The sequence below is a fragment of the Pezoporus occidentalis genome, unplaced genomic scaffold, assembly GCF_034315485.1.
Source record: "Pezoporus occidentalis ecotype Australia unplaced genomic scaffold, CSIRO_AGI_Poc_V1 ctg27, whole genome shotgun sequence".
Classification (NCBI taxonomy): Eukaryota; Metazoa; Chordata; class Aves; order Psittaciformes; family Psittacidae; genus Pezoporus; species Pezoporus occidentalis.
Window position 1 is genome coordinate 11994572 of NW_026914611.1, and position 12872 is coordinate 12007443.

The 12872-nt window shown below is 33.5% G+C and overlaps 1 long non-coding RNA gene across 2 annotated transcripts; it reads right to left on the reverse strand.

Moving 5' to 3' along the window:
* Window positions 1-370: 370 nt before the first annotated feature.
* On the reverse strand, window positions 371-2787 carry LOC134166781 (uncharacterized). Of its 2 annotated transcripts, XR_009965994.1 has the most exons (4): window positions 2636-2787; window positions 1764-1806; window positions 1407-1440; window positions 371-509 (listed from the first exon to the last, which is right to left on the reverse strand). It is a non-coding gene; the product is annotated as an uncharacterized LOC134166781 (long non-coding RNA). The 2 variants fall into 2 exon arrangements; XR_009965993.1 differs by lacking the exon at window positions 2636-2787 and having other exon boundaries at window positions 1764-1896.
* Window positions 2788-12872: the final 10085 nt, after the last annotated feature.

Here is a 12872-nt window from a genome sequence, read left to right on the forward strand (position 1 = left end):
TGGGCCTCAAAATTATTTCATTAGAAAGGTAACACAACTGGATGCATATGCACTCAGATTTTTAGTGTCAAGCATCAGTTAATTAAAACGAGTACTACTTGTGACCTTGATACAATTGCATGCTATTTAAAACACTGTGTTTCATATCTCGTATTGACTGCATCACATAAACTTTTTCCCCATTAACTAGTAATTAGAAATAAGGAAGCACATGAAAGAAATTCAACTATAAATTACAGGCCAGCATGTCTTCTAATGCCATTTGGTACTCGATATGCCAATACTGCAGAGTAACCTTATCACAGATCACACAGGGGTACAAAAAGTTTCTACTGACAGAAGCAATATTTTTACTTAGAAAAAAAAAGATGGGATGTGTGTTACTCTCATTCAGCTTCCTTTGGGTGGTGTGCAGGAAAGTGTGTATCAACCTAGGACACATTAGGGTGGAACATGGGTTTAGGTACAGCCACAGCTGGTCAAAGCAAAAGGTTGAAGCAGAATATGCTCTAGAAAGCAGATGAGAGATATAACTTACATATAACCACAATATAGCTGCATTTTCAGAAACTATTTCTAACGCTTCCATTTGAGGGGAATATTCAGGATACACAAAGTACACCCAAGATAGAAACGCATGGGCCATTCTTCTTCAGCAATAAAGTTATCCATTACTACTATGATAATAGATTTAAGGTGTAGTTTGCATTGGCTAAACCTTTAAGAAACCTACAGACAGTACAATAATCCTGAAAGGTTAGGGGTTGACAGTAAATTTCAGTTCTATGTATTGGTCTTGGACAGAGGCAGGTGGATGACACATTTCATCTTTTCAAACTCTACTCACAAGGTATCCTAAAGAATCAATACACAGGTACAGAATTTTGCAAAAATAAAAGATAACAGGGAAATACACTAATCTTTTCTTAAATGCAATTTCTAATCCGTGCTGGTTTTTTTGTACACATTGTTTTTTCATCTGGCTTACTTTATTACTCTGAGGCATGTCTTAATTATTTTACAACTGTGAGGTGAAGGAATAACAGATGTTTTTTGTGCAGTGGTAGAAAAGTAAAAGCAGTTTATAGACCAATTATTTGAAAGATTGATAGAATTCCTTTTTTACCTTCCATGAAAAGTACAGCAAGAACAGAAATAGAAGTATAATGCACGTTACAATACTCTATGGCAAAGCCTGAAATCCCAGGTCCCTTAACCATCTATCAAACATCTGCCTTGTGAATGAAAGATTATTAATAGAACTACTATTTGAATGTTGTTACGTGATGATGAAGGATCCAAAGACAGACAGAAATCTAAAGAAGCAGAAATGGTCCTTACTAAAAATAGAATTATATTGTAATATTCGATTAAAAATATGCTTCAATCAGCCCTCAAATACTTACTGTAGGGATTATGATTTATTGGTCACTTTCTTACCTAGAAAATAAGTATCAAAAATAAGATGATGATGGAAAGAATCAAAGAAGTTAAAGCTTTGTAATAAAAATTGATATTGGCTAAAGAACTTGAACTAATAATTAAAACACAGAAAAGTAATTGAACTGAAAAAGGAAAGCATAGAAAGAAAAAAGCGAAATGAGGCAAATGGAATGAGCTACAGAAAAATAACTGGCAGGATTTAAATAAAGAAATGTCTTTTCAAGAAAATAGAAGCTTTTTATTTTCTTAGCCTTTGGAGTGGGGTCAAGAACAAAAGGAAAACACAGTATGAATAAATTGGCAAAGAAAAACATAGATACCTCTTCAGAAGAGTAACTCCTTGAAGCACAAACACCTGTGCAGCTGAAATAGATTAAAATATGTATAATTACACTTTTCTTCTTCAAGAGTGTAAACAAATATAATTATACTTGTCTTTTGTATGACTTTGAAAAGATAGATAACCATATGAATCAAAAAGGAGACTATGCATAAGAGATGACGTAAAATGAGGAAGACTATAAGCTTAGCTTCTGTGGAATTACTAAAATATTACAACAAACTTCCTTCTAGTCCTATGGCTATTTTAGATGTTTGCATGATTCAAAAATTTCAAAGTTGGATCATGTTTGCCTAAATGTTACGTGTTTACATTTAAAAATAATACTGACTTTTACCCTCCTCTATGGCTGTGGCAACAGATTTTAATAAAGAACATTTAAATTGATTTCTCAAATTCTCTAAAGAAACAAAAAAAAAGTAGGAATTTAACAAAAAATAAGTTCATCCTCTTTTTTACTGTAACCATGTGGTTTAAGTGTATTGGCCTGTTGAGACTGTATTTTCTTTCCTTTTTTTAAAGGATCTACATTAATATTATTTTAAATTTCTAGTACAATATCAGAAAATCATGAAATTGTGTAAAGTAATAATTTAAATCATGACTTAGACTAAAGCTTTCAGCTGCAACCAACAAAATGACCTTAGATTTTTCTGCTGAAAACAAAAAAATAAGTATTCAAACATAAAAAAAGCCAATGAGTACATGAATGGATGCTAAATCCCACTTTGTCACGTAGTTCTGTACTTCTCTTAATGATGCAGGCACCTTTTCTAAATGACATGTTACAAATGTTACAAAGTCAGGAAAAAATAAAAAGACAGTTCAGAACACAAGGCAAAGTGGGATTACCTGTTCTGTCACTAGCTTTGCACAGCTGCAAAGTATCTGATAATTTCATTGTCAGACAGGTAGTGATGAAAATGGTAATAAGGAATGGTGGAAAGGGGAGGGAAAGGGTGTAGTTACAGTTTACCCTTATGTATTCACTACTGCGCCTTCAAAAAAAATGGCTAAGTTAGCATTTCATGTGGACCAGAAAGAAGTTATTTTAAAGAAGGAAAACTGGAATTCTAGGGCATGAGCTAGAAACAATCAGAAAAAACAAATTTCGTTCTTTCTGTGGAAAAATCTACTTCTTTCTTCTTTTGAGGAATGAATGGAAGTTTGAAAAAATGAAACATGAAAAAACTTATAAAATTATTATATTCCAAATAAAATTGATGAATAGTGCCCTTTTTGTTTCCATAACAGAATATTGAACATTCATTATTATGTTATACCTACCGTGACACATAATATAAAATGAACCTTCAGCATAAGCTGTTAATAATGTTACTTTATTTTAAATCAAATAATATAAATTGTAATAAAATATTAATGTATAAAAAAATAAAGATTAAAAAATTCAAAATCAAAGTTTTGCCTTACCAAAAGGAAACATCCGTGTATTGTCAAGTGTATATCTTTAGGTGAATTAAATTTTTGCTCAACACCAGTTATAATTGTAGCCAAACTATTTAATCATGCTATATGATACAATACAATTACACCTGAGACTAAAACATAATATTGGTCTTAAAGAATAGTTTAGCTCTTCAAGTTATCTTTAAAGTTGGGGCAAAAATTTTTCCTTGTTCAGTAATAACACCATTTTGTACAACATTATTTATCCATTAATTGGAATAGGGTTTTATGATAAATAATACTTTGTAAACCAGTTATTCTCCAAAGTCCATAAAGGTGTTTTTTTTTAAGGAAGAACCAGTTTACCTAGAAATTTTCAGTACTTTCAGTTTTGAAGGCTAAAATTTGGCTCTTACTGTAATAGCAACAATTATCTATGGTCAATATACCATGGACCCATCTAAATACTGGACAACATTTGCACATCACACAACTATGCCTCAGATTTACACAACTGCATCTCAGAGGTAGTCTAATGAGTGAAATAACGTAAAAGGCTGACCTACCAGCTATTGTCTGAAGCATACTTAGCCTTACCAAGTAATGTTAACACTTAATTTTCAAGAGTTCTAAGTTCAGATAATTGCTCTAAATGTTATTCTAACTTTTCAGAATGAGTATATGAAATAATAAATATTTTAAAGAATCTGCCAGCCTGAAACTACACACCACTGGCTCCAAAATAAGATTCCTACAAACCTCAAAAATCAGCTTCAGTTCAGCCTACAAATGGATTCAATTTATCTCTCCCCTTTCCTTTCCTTTGACAACTGAAACATGAATCATGGGTACTCATCATATTGCACTGGGGAGCGAAAAAATGTTCCTGGATTGACAAAATAATTACATGAAAACCTGGCAGCTTTGAAGCAAAAGTAATGGATGGAAATACTTAATGGGACTATAATGTTACTGTATTTGATGTTACTGCACAGATTTCTGTAATATTCAAACACAACAGGATATTTTAGAAATAAACTTGCAACGCTGAGAAAAAAAAAACCAACAAAACCAAACCCAAAACCAAAAACCAAAAAATCTGTTAGTTTTCAAAATCAAAATGGAATCAAGTTTATGTATGGATTCAATTTGAAGAAAATCAATATATGTAATTCCACTGATTTCAAGGGCACAGTAAGAATTTGCTCCAGCAGAACAGAGGATTTTGCCTTATAATTTCTATGATCACAATTTAAATTCCAGAGAAAAGCAGTTATATTTAGTATATTCTTAGGAAAACAACAACAAAATACTATATATATATGTATGTAGATATGGCAAAGAATCCTTTTGTTGAAGGAGGATTTTCCCACATTTTTCCTTCTGTTCCCCTTTTCTTTTGTGATCAAGAACTCACTGTCCCTTACCTTCTCACTAACTCGTCAATTGTGCATACTCTACTAAGTGTGCCTTGGTTTAGAGAGTTAATGAAGATTCAGAGAGAGCATATAAAGCAGCTTTAGGGTATCTTCTCCTGCTTTCTCTCCTGGAAAGAAAGAGATGCATGAAAATAAAAAAAAAATAATGAAGAAAGTCATACCCATTCCAGGATTGAAACTGTATGCATAGGAAGATGTCGTAACATGATCAAAAATATTATAGTTATTTATCAGAATAGAATCTGGTTTTTTTCCATTATCCAGACAAGATTCAAAGAGAGGCAGGAAAATATCAGCCCAGGCTTCGGCATGTAAATTTGCATTTTCTTACTACAGTTAGGACATAAAGTTAGGACATCCCAACACTAGAAAACAAACCACCCTAAAATAAAAAATTAAAAAAGCTCTGAAGACAATGGTTCACAATGACCAGAGCGGATATCTAGAAATTATTTAGGTTACGCAGTCTGCTTTGCTAGTTATCATGGCACAGACTTGCAGCAGTGGATCTGTAGAATTTCTGCCAAGCTCCCAACATCTGTATTTAAGGTTTTTTGGATTTTCTGCACCCTGGACCAATGGACTGGCCATCTATCAGTTCTTGAAGTGAGCTGGATACATCCTGGAGGATATCTTCTGAATTTGTTTCATAAAAAAAAGAAGCCTAACACACTCCAAGGTTGCTTCTCAATGCAAGACTGAGCCAAAGCAGGGTAAGTCGGGACATTTGGGAGATCCACTTAAAAAATGCAACCTTGATCTGAAGAAAAACGCAGATACAGACACACTCAAAGTCAATAGACTTGAGTAATACTGAAAGACAAACGCTGAGCAGTTATTAAAGTATGTTTGTGTTTGTGTGTGCTGGTCTTAAATCTTCCTACCCAATACAGTGCATCTACTGTGGCATCTGCATTGTAAACCTAATAATCAGTGGGAATGAGTTTACAAAACCATAAACTGATTCAGTCTTCTACCTGAACTGCTCTTTGGAGATGCAACTCCAACTATAAATTATCACCTAAGACAAAACCTCCTCTAACTCCTTTCTTGATCACCTTTATCGTACATCTAAATTTAAATATCACCATACTTGCTTTATGCAAAGTATTTTTCAGATAGTTACTGTAAAAGCTTTGTAGGGAAGATTCCCAGTGTACATACATGGCCTTTGCTAGAAAAAAGTCTGTGGTCAGCTATGGGAGAGAATTAATTTTATTTTTTAAATTACCTTTATTCCATTATCATTGTGCTTCATTCAGTATTTTTGCTTGCTCAGTCTCCTTGGATTTAACTTCTATTCTGTTTCAAAGTGACTCAGAAATGAACATCAGCAGCATGTTCACCTCTCTGTTTTCCATAGATATCATTCTTCACCAATACATTTATTCATAATAAATAATTTGAGATTCACAAAAAAACTCACCCAGACTAGAACAAAGAATTTCCTTGCATTACTTCAGTTATCATAATCTAATAATAAAGATATTATCATATAGATCAGTAACTATGAGAGAAGCCCAAGGCTATTAAAATGATTGCTGTCAAAATTGCAAACTGAAGCAGTCCACATTCTCTAACATAATCACATGACCATGAAATGCTCAACTTTCAAAGGATTATTGTAAATCCACTTTTCTGTTTTTTTTTTTAATTCTAATTAAAAATCTCAAAGGGTTGGGTCCATTCCTCAGGGCAACCAGCACTGGCATTTTCCTTTAATGGTTAGCAAAGCAAATTACCAGACATTTGTCTTTCTGAATTCCTTCTATCCTGAATGTAGTGTATTACCCAGTCTTCTAATGTAGTCATTTTGTGCAGAGAACTGGTACAGTCTTATTTCCATGTTGTCTTTCGTTGTAGAAATGTCTGCAGTTGTGCTCAGAGATACTGCCTCTGATCTCTGATGTCACTGTAAGGAAAAAGTTAAGATCAAAGACAAAGAACAGTCTTGAACTGGTAAATAATTATTCTGTTTCCCCATGGGAAAACTTCACCAAGGAAGGGGGAAAGGAGAAACTCTTACTTCAGCTTCTTTCCCTCTGGCTTTTAGGAAAATCTCTTAAGAAATTAATGGTGTGAATCTGAGCTGTTTTGGCTCAAGAGGGCAAGATAACCTAGAAAGTTGAGCCTCTGGACACTGACATGTCATCCTGCTCTGCTTCCAGAATAGTTGAACTTTTCCACCAGCTGTTGTAGATGCCATTCTGAGCTGTTCTTGCTATGTGGAGCCAGGATGTCTAACACAGAATTCAACTTTGGTGCCAAATACTCAAAAGGTAGACATTGCAAAATACCTAAGCCTTTAGCCCAAGTCCTTTATTAGATGGTACAGAGGTGGTTAGAACATGGCTGCTCTTATTTTTCCAAAGATTTTTTTCTTGAACCTAGTTTGCAGGTGTTGTATTTCTTCAATGCCTTACCTACATCTTTTTAAGACCAATTTAGTGAAAACCTTTTTACCCTCGCATAACCATATCCAGACATTTTGGTTCTTCTTCAGAATGTCCAACTGTGTTCTGTATATTAGGAGGAATTAATTGATAAAAGATTGATAAAAGGCTGCATAGTTTTCTGAACATATGCAGGTATCAAAGCCTCAGCAGAGTGGCTCTTTGTGCTGAATCTTTATATTATAGAAATTTTTTTTTTTTTTTTTGTGGTATTCTCAGTTGCCAGAGGGTATATTTAAATGGAATGGAACAAATATTTCCTCAACTAGTTTCTACAAAGAAAGAAGTTGTCTGGTATATTTCTTGTTTCAAATTTATATCAAGGCTCATGTTCTCACAGTTTTTCAATTTTGTGCACTTTCATAGAATACTGGATGAACAGCTTGAGAGCCCTTTATTGTCTTCACAGAGAGCATATAAAACAGACAGTAACAGGCATGATTTCTAATTGCTCTCAACATGCCTGGAGCCTGACCTTGAAGGAAAAACCTCTAAGATAAGAGTTGATATCTCAGAAGCTTGTTTAACGGCCCAGGCATGTTCAGAAAAGATATTTTACAGGATTTATTTTTATTTGTGTGTTCCTGTGTGAGCTTTAATTTTGCTGGTGGCGACAGGAACCATTTTAGTTGTCAAGTGAGATCAGGACTATAGCTATGACTGTCAGTGCAGTAATTATGTTGAGTTTACTTCATGTGCAGTTACAGAAACAAAACATATCTGCTCACACCTTAGACTGCTGCAGTAGCAGTCACTAACAATAGCAGTACAGCCATTTTTAATGCAAAATAAATATATGCATAATTTCTTTTGTACATTTGTCTTCTACCTTGCCTGTAAACATATATTTTCGCATTGACAACTAAGGAAGCCAAATGAAAAATGGTGATGATAAATAAAATCATAGACTCATAGAACCACCTGGGTTGGAGAAGACCTTTAGAATAATCAAGTCCAACCATTACCCCAGGACTGTCAAGACCACCGCTAAATCATATCACTGAGGGCCTTATCTACACAGTTTTTGAACATATGCAAAATAATAAGAACTTATGTGAAATAAAAAAAAAATATTACAAACAGCAGGTAGCAGATAACATCCATGCACTGTCTCATATGGTTATGATAGTTAATGTAGAGAGAAAAAAGTCATGGGGCAAAATCAAGAAAAAGATTATTGTAATCATTAGGTCTGAACATAGTAGTATAGAGCCAGTAAGATCCACCTCGGATTCTCCACAATGGTAGCAGAGCATAGTAACAATTGTAAACTCCTTTTCAAAAATTCTGTTTCTGAGGATCCTGAATGGAGAATGTTTAGAGTTGAATATTAAGAATAATTAAAAAAAAAAAAAAGAATTTCAGTGATACCTGTTATTCTATATACATTTAACATCTGGTAAACCGTTGTAGAATTTTTTAGTGTAATTTAATTTATAATGAACTGCATAAAAATACAGACAGAAAGAGACAGTAGAAGAAATCTGATAGAGCTCATTGAGCCAAAATTATTTCATACTGTCACCATCCGGAATGAATCCTGATGATTTTATAAGTAATAGAACCAGGTATTTCATTTATTTATTGATTTTAATAATAAAAGATATCAAGCTTAACAGAGAAAGAAAATACCCCATCCCAGTCTTCTTTTATTTTTTATTCTTTTTTTCCTTCTGATAAAAGTGAAAAGGGTGGTGAAATGAACTTTCATTTTACTTGGGAAGGGGATTAGATTAGATGAGTGTAAAAGAAAAGCCATTCCACAACCAATGTTCTCCTAGCCCATGGTTTATAGTGAGTATGAAGCCTTAGAACTCAGTTCCAACTGACGTTAGATTTAAATTTCTACCACAAATCTTATTATCATTCATATAAGTGATCTCCATGTTTTTGGCTGTGTTTAGTAACATTCAGGTTGCTGCCAGACCTATAGAACAGTAGATAAAATATTTGTTCTAGACTAAAAATCCTGCTTTCAAAGAGTTGAAGTGACTTCAGCTCAACCTACTACAGTCAGTGGCTGATGTTTGAAAAATTTCAAGAATGAGCAATAAAATATTATTATGTCTGTCTTTGTCACTTTAGCACACAAAAAAAAAAAGTTGTTTGGGGATGATCTATGGCAACCTACCTGAAAACAGAAATCATCAGCTCTTTTGGCAGGTCTGAGCCGGTTAAAAATTCACACACCCCCATCTCTTCCTAATGCCACCAACTAACCCCTCAGCAACAAAACATGAGAGGAATCAAAAATAACCAACTCACTATAGTTGTGTTCCATCAAAAAAATAGCATAAAAATCAGGTTTTTTTAATCTCTTATTTTTAACTGGTCATTGGCCACTGGTGTCAAGGAACAAAGAAAGTCTTTGATTATCTACTTACCAAAAGAAATATTTCTTTGACTTTATTGCTTAATATGAAAAATTTTCTTTCAGCACCTACGCTGATATATTGCAAAGAGACTGTATGGTAAAGGAATGGGAAAGCTGTTCTGTGGTCAGGATCTACCTTGTGTGGTCTTGCAGAACACACAAAAAAAATCAGAGGATATGACCTATTGGACCATGGACCTATTGTGTCCATGGATCTCTTAACTCACTGGGAATTTGGGGAAGAAATTGTGAAGAACTACTCTAGTACGCTGTATTTTATTTAGTCAACAATTTGACAAAAAGAAACATTAAAAATAATAATTTGATTACATTTCTGAAGGTGCATATGCAGGAAGACATATTTTATTAAAAGAAAAAAAGAAAGAATACCAACATAAAAATATTAACATTTCCATTGTCATAAATCAGAGTAAGTAGAAGATAATAAGCTGCTTCTAACAAAAAGATAGTATATTGTGTGGCAGCATTTGTCTTTTGATTACTTGATGTCAGACAAGATACAAAGGGAATAGTTACAAGAAAATCAAGTGAACACTTGTGTGTGAAAGGTATAACTGAAAAGTTGAAGCCTGTGCCTGATTCTTAAAGAGATCTGATTACAGTAATGCTAGACAGAAGGATGACTGAGAGGAGTCTGGGGAAAAACAGACTTTCAGGCTTCGGAATTACCCAAGCCATGGTCAGTAAGAGAAACTAAATTTGAAAGCTAAGTTTTGAAAATAAACAGCTTTTTTTCAAGGTATGCCTTTCTGGGCAACCAATGGGTAACTTAAATTTGTATGACTGGTTATCATCCCTGTATGTTCAGTAACAGCTAGTATAGTAGGTTGGGTGCCTTGTAGGATTTTTTGGCTTCACATTCAGGACAAGTTTCTCAAGCCAGACACATTGGCTCCATAGTTGAAATGCATTCATGCATACGCACGGTGTACAGTACATTTTGTTAAAAAAAAGTAAAAAATTACAATATTTTCCTCAGAAGGGTGGCACCAAAAAAAGACTTCCCATCATGCAAGATACAAACCTACGGTTTCTAACTGCTAAATTCTCCTGCCAATCATTTCAAATGCACATCAAAAGAAGAACAGGTATAATACTTCATGGCAGCTTGTCAGCATTCCAAAGCTATCTCAGGAATACCTGTACAAGTTGCGCTTAGGCTGGTTTTGTAACCTGCAGAGACTGAAAACAAAATATGCAAGAAAAATTAAAATACTTTGCTGCAACAGTGAAATGTGCATATTGCACCTTACATGAAAATGAAAGGTAAAATAAAGAAGAAAAAATAAAAGAAGCAGTTCATGAATGAAAAGAGCAGTAGGATATTACCTTAGATGTAATCCTGTGTACTCTTAATACATTTGCTTTCTTTTTCGTTTGTTTGTTTGGGGTTTTTTGGTTGGGTGGTTGGTTGGTTGGGTGGTTGGTTGGTTTTTACAATCTATTTAGCTTTCTACCTGGACACCTTTTTTTTCTTGGAAAAAAGATAGCAACCCACCCATCCACAACAAAAAAAAAAAAAAAAACACACAAAAAACCACAACAGAACAAAACAAACAAACAAACAAAAACCCCACAAAAAAATATCAGAAGTGAAAGACAAGTCTAATAGAAATCTAAGATGAGGAAGTGTGGTATATTGTATGCATGTGGCAAAGTTCCTCCAATTAAGAATATCTTAGCATAACTGACTCACAATTTTACCACTCAAATGTTAGGCGATGATGCTGAACCTGTGTATAATGATCATAATCACTGTGCATATGTTAAATATCCGCATTTTCTACAGAATACAGAGACTGTTTTCTACCACAGATTAACTGCTTTGTACATAAGCATCCAAGCAAAACTAGACACTTGATATGATGTGATACAATATGACACATGCATTTTGTCTGTAAATAAGAATGAATAAAAGTCTTTGAGGCCATTTTTTCTCATTTAAATTAGCTGTTAGAAATGACCAAGTTTTATTTATATTTTGCTCTTGCTATTCCCCTTTTTGCTTTCCAGACTTTTTTTTTTTTTTTTGCCTATGTAGCCAACATCTCATCTTTAAGGTGAAATCTGTAGTTCTCTTTCACTATGTACCTGGTACCTTTTTTTTAGCAGCCCTCCAAAACCGTAACATTACCCAAATTATCTCAAGTTATCTTTGCTGACTTTGGCAGTTTCCAAACTACTATCTAGCAAACACTTCACTTCAATACATTTTGAGGACAGGTTCACAAAGATGTAAATGGAGGGTAAACAGTCTTATCACCATGACAGCATCATTCATCATGGGAATAAGAACTCAACCAATCTGTACTAATGCTTAATGATAATGTTTAAGTATAAAGTTACTTTAGACATCTCATAATTTTGATATGCCACACATATATTCAGTTAAACTCTATTAAGCTACACTGAGTTTTATTATCTTGGCCATGGTTAGCAGCTCAGATTTCCAAACAGTTCTGGTTTTGTAAAGAAGTGTCCATTCCAAAGGAATAGTGACATTTCTTATATCCCAAGTAAAAAGAAGTAGTCACAATTGTGATATTTTCCTCCAAGGAACAAAAGAAACTCAAATCCTCAAAATATTAATTTTAAAACTCTAAAACAATTGATTTCAACCATATTAACATATTCTCTTTAAATAATAAAAAATGAAAATGCAAATATAGACAAAAAATATTAGTGCTAATATGAAACAAAAATAGAATGTATACTTCAGCATGTCAACATTTTTCAATGTAAAAGCCTATGAAAACCCACCGTTTTGTAAAAAAGATCCATTTTAACAAACAATTTTTTACTAATGAAAAGATATTATCTTGCAAAAGTTTTCAACTAGTTTTACCAGGAATGTTCTACATGTCAGACTTGAGTGTGATTTTTTTTTTTAAGTAGTACTTTATTATCTATCTAAAAACATCAAAGTGACATAATGAAAATGCAATAACTTTGTATAATGGAACATCAGATGTTCAACCCTCTTATCAAGAATATAACAACAAAAATGTATTTGTTTCAGCTTTCTGAGGTATGTTACCCAAGATCAGATTTTCATAAATAAACACTTCATCTATAAGAAAGAGGGAGAGAAACAATACCAAAATGTCATTACAATTCCACAAGAATATGCTATATTCAGGTGTTTGGTTGATAACAAAACAAATCCATTCTTATCCCCCTCTGTTTCCCAGCAGCCATACTCCAGGTGCTTCCATTGCTTCTATTTTGTGCATGTTATGTCTGAGTTTTCTTAAACCCATTTGCATTTGCCAATATTTTAAGTAAGTATCAGCTATCATTTATGTTAATGACAGGGAAATATGGCAATTAAAATCACAATATCAATATCTCCAGCAGAAAGGACATACTTTTAAAGTTCTGCAGGAAATCTGAGC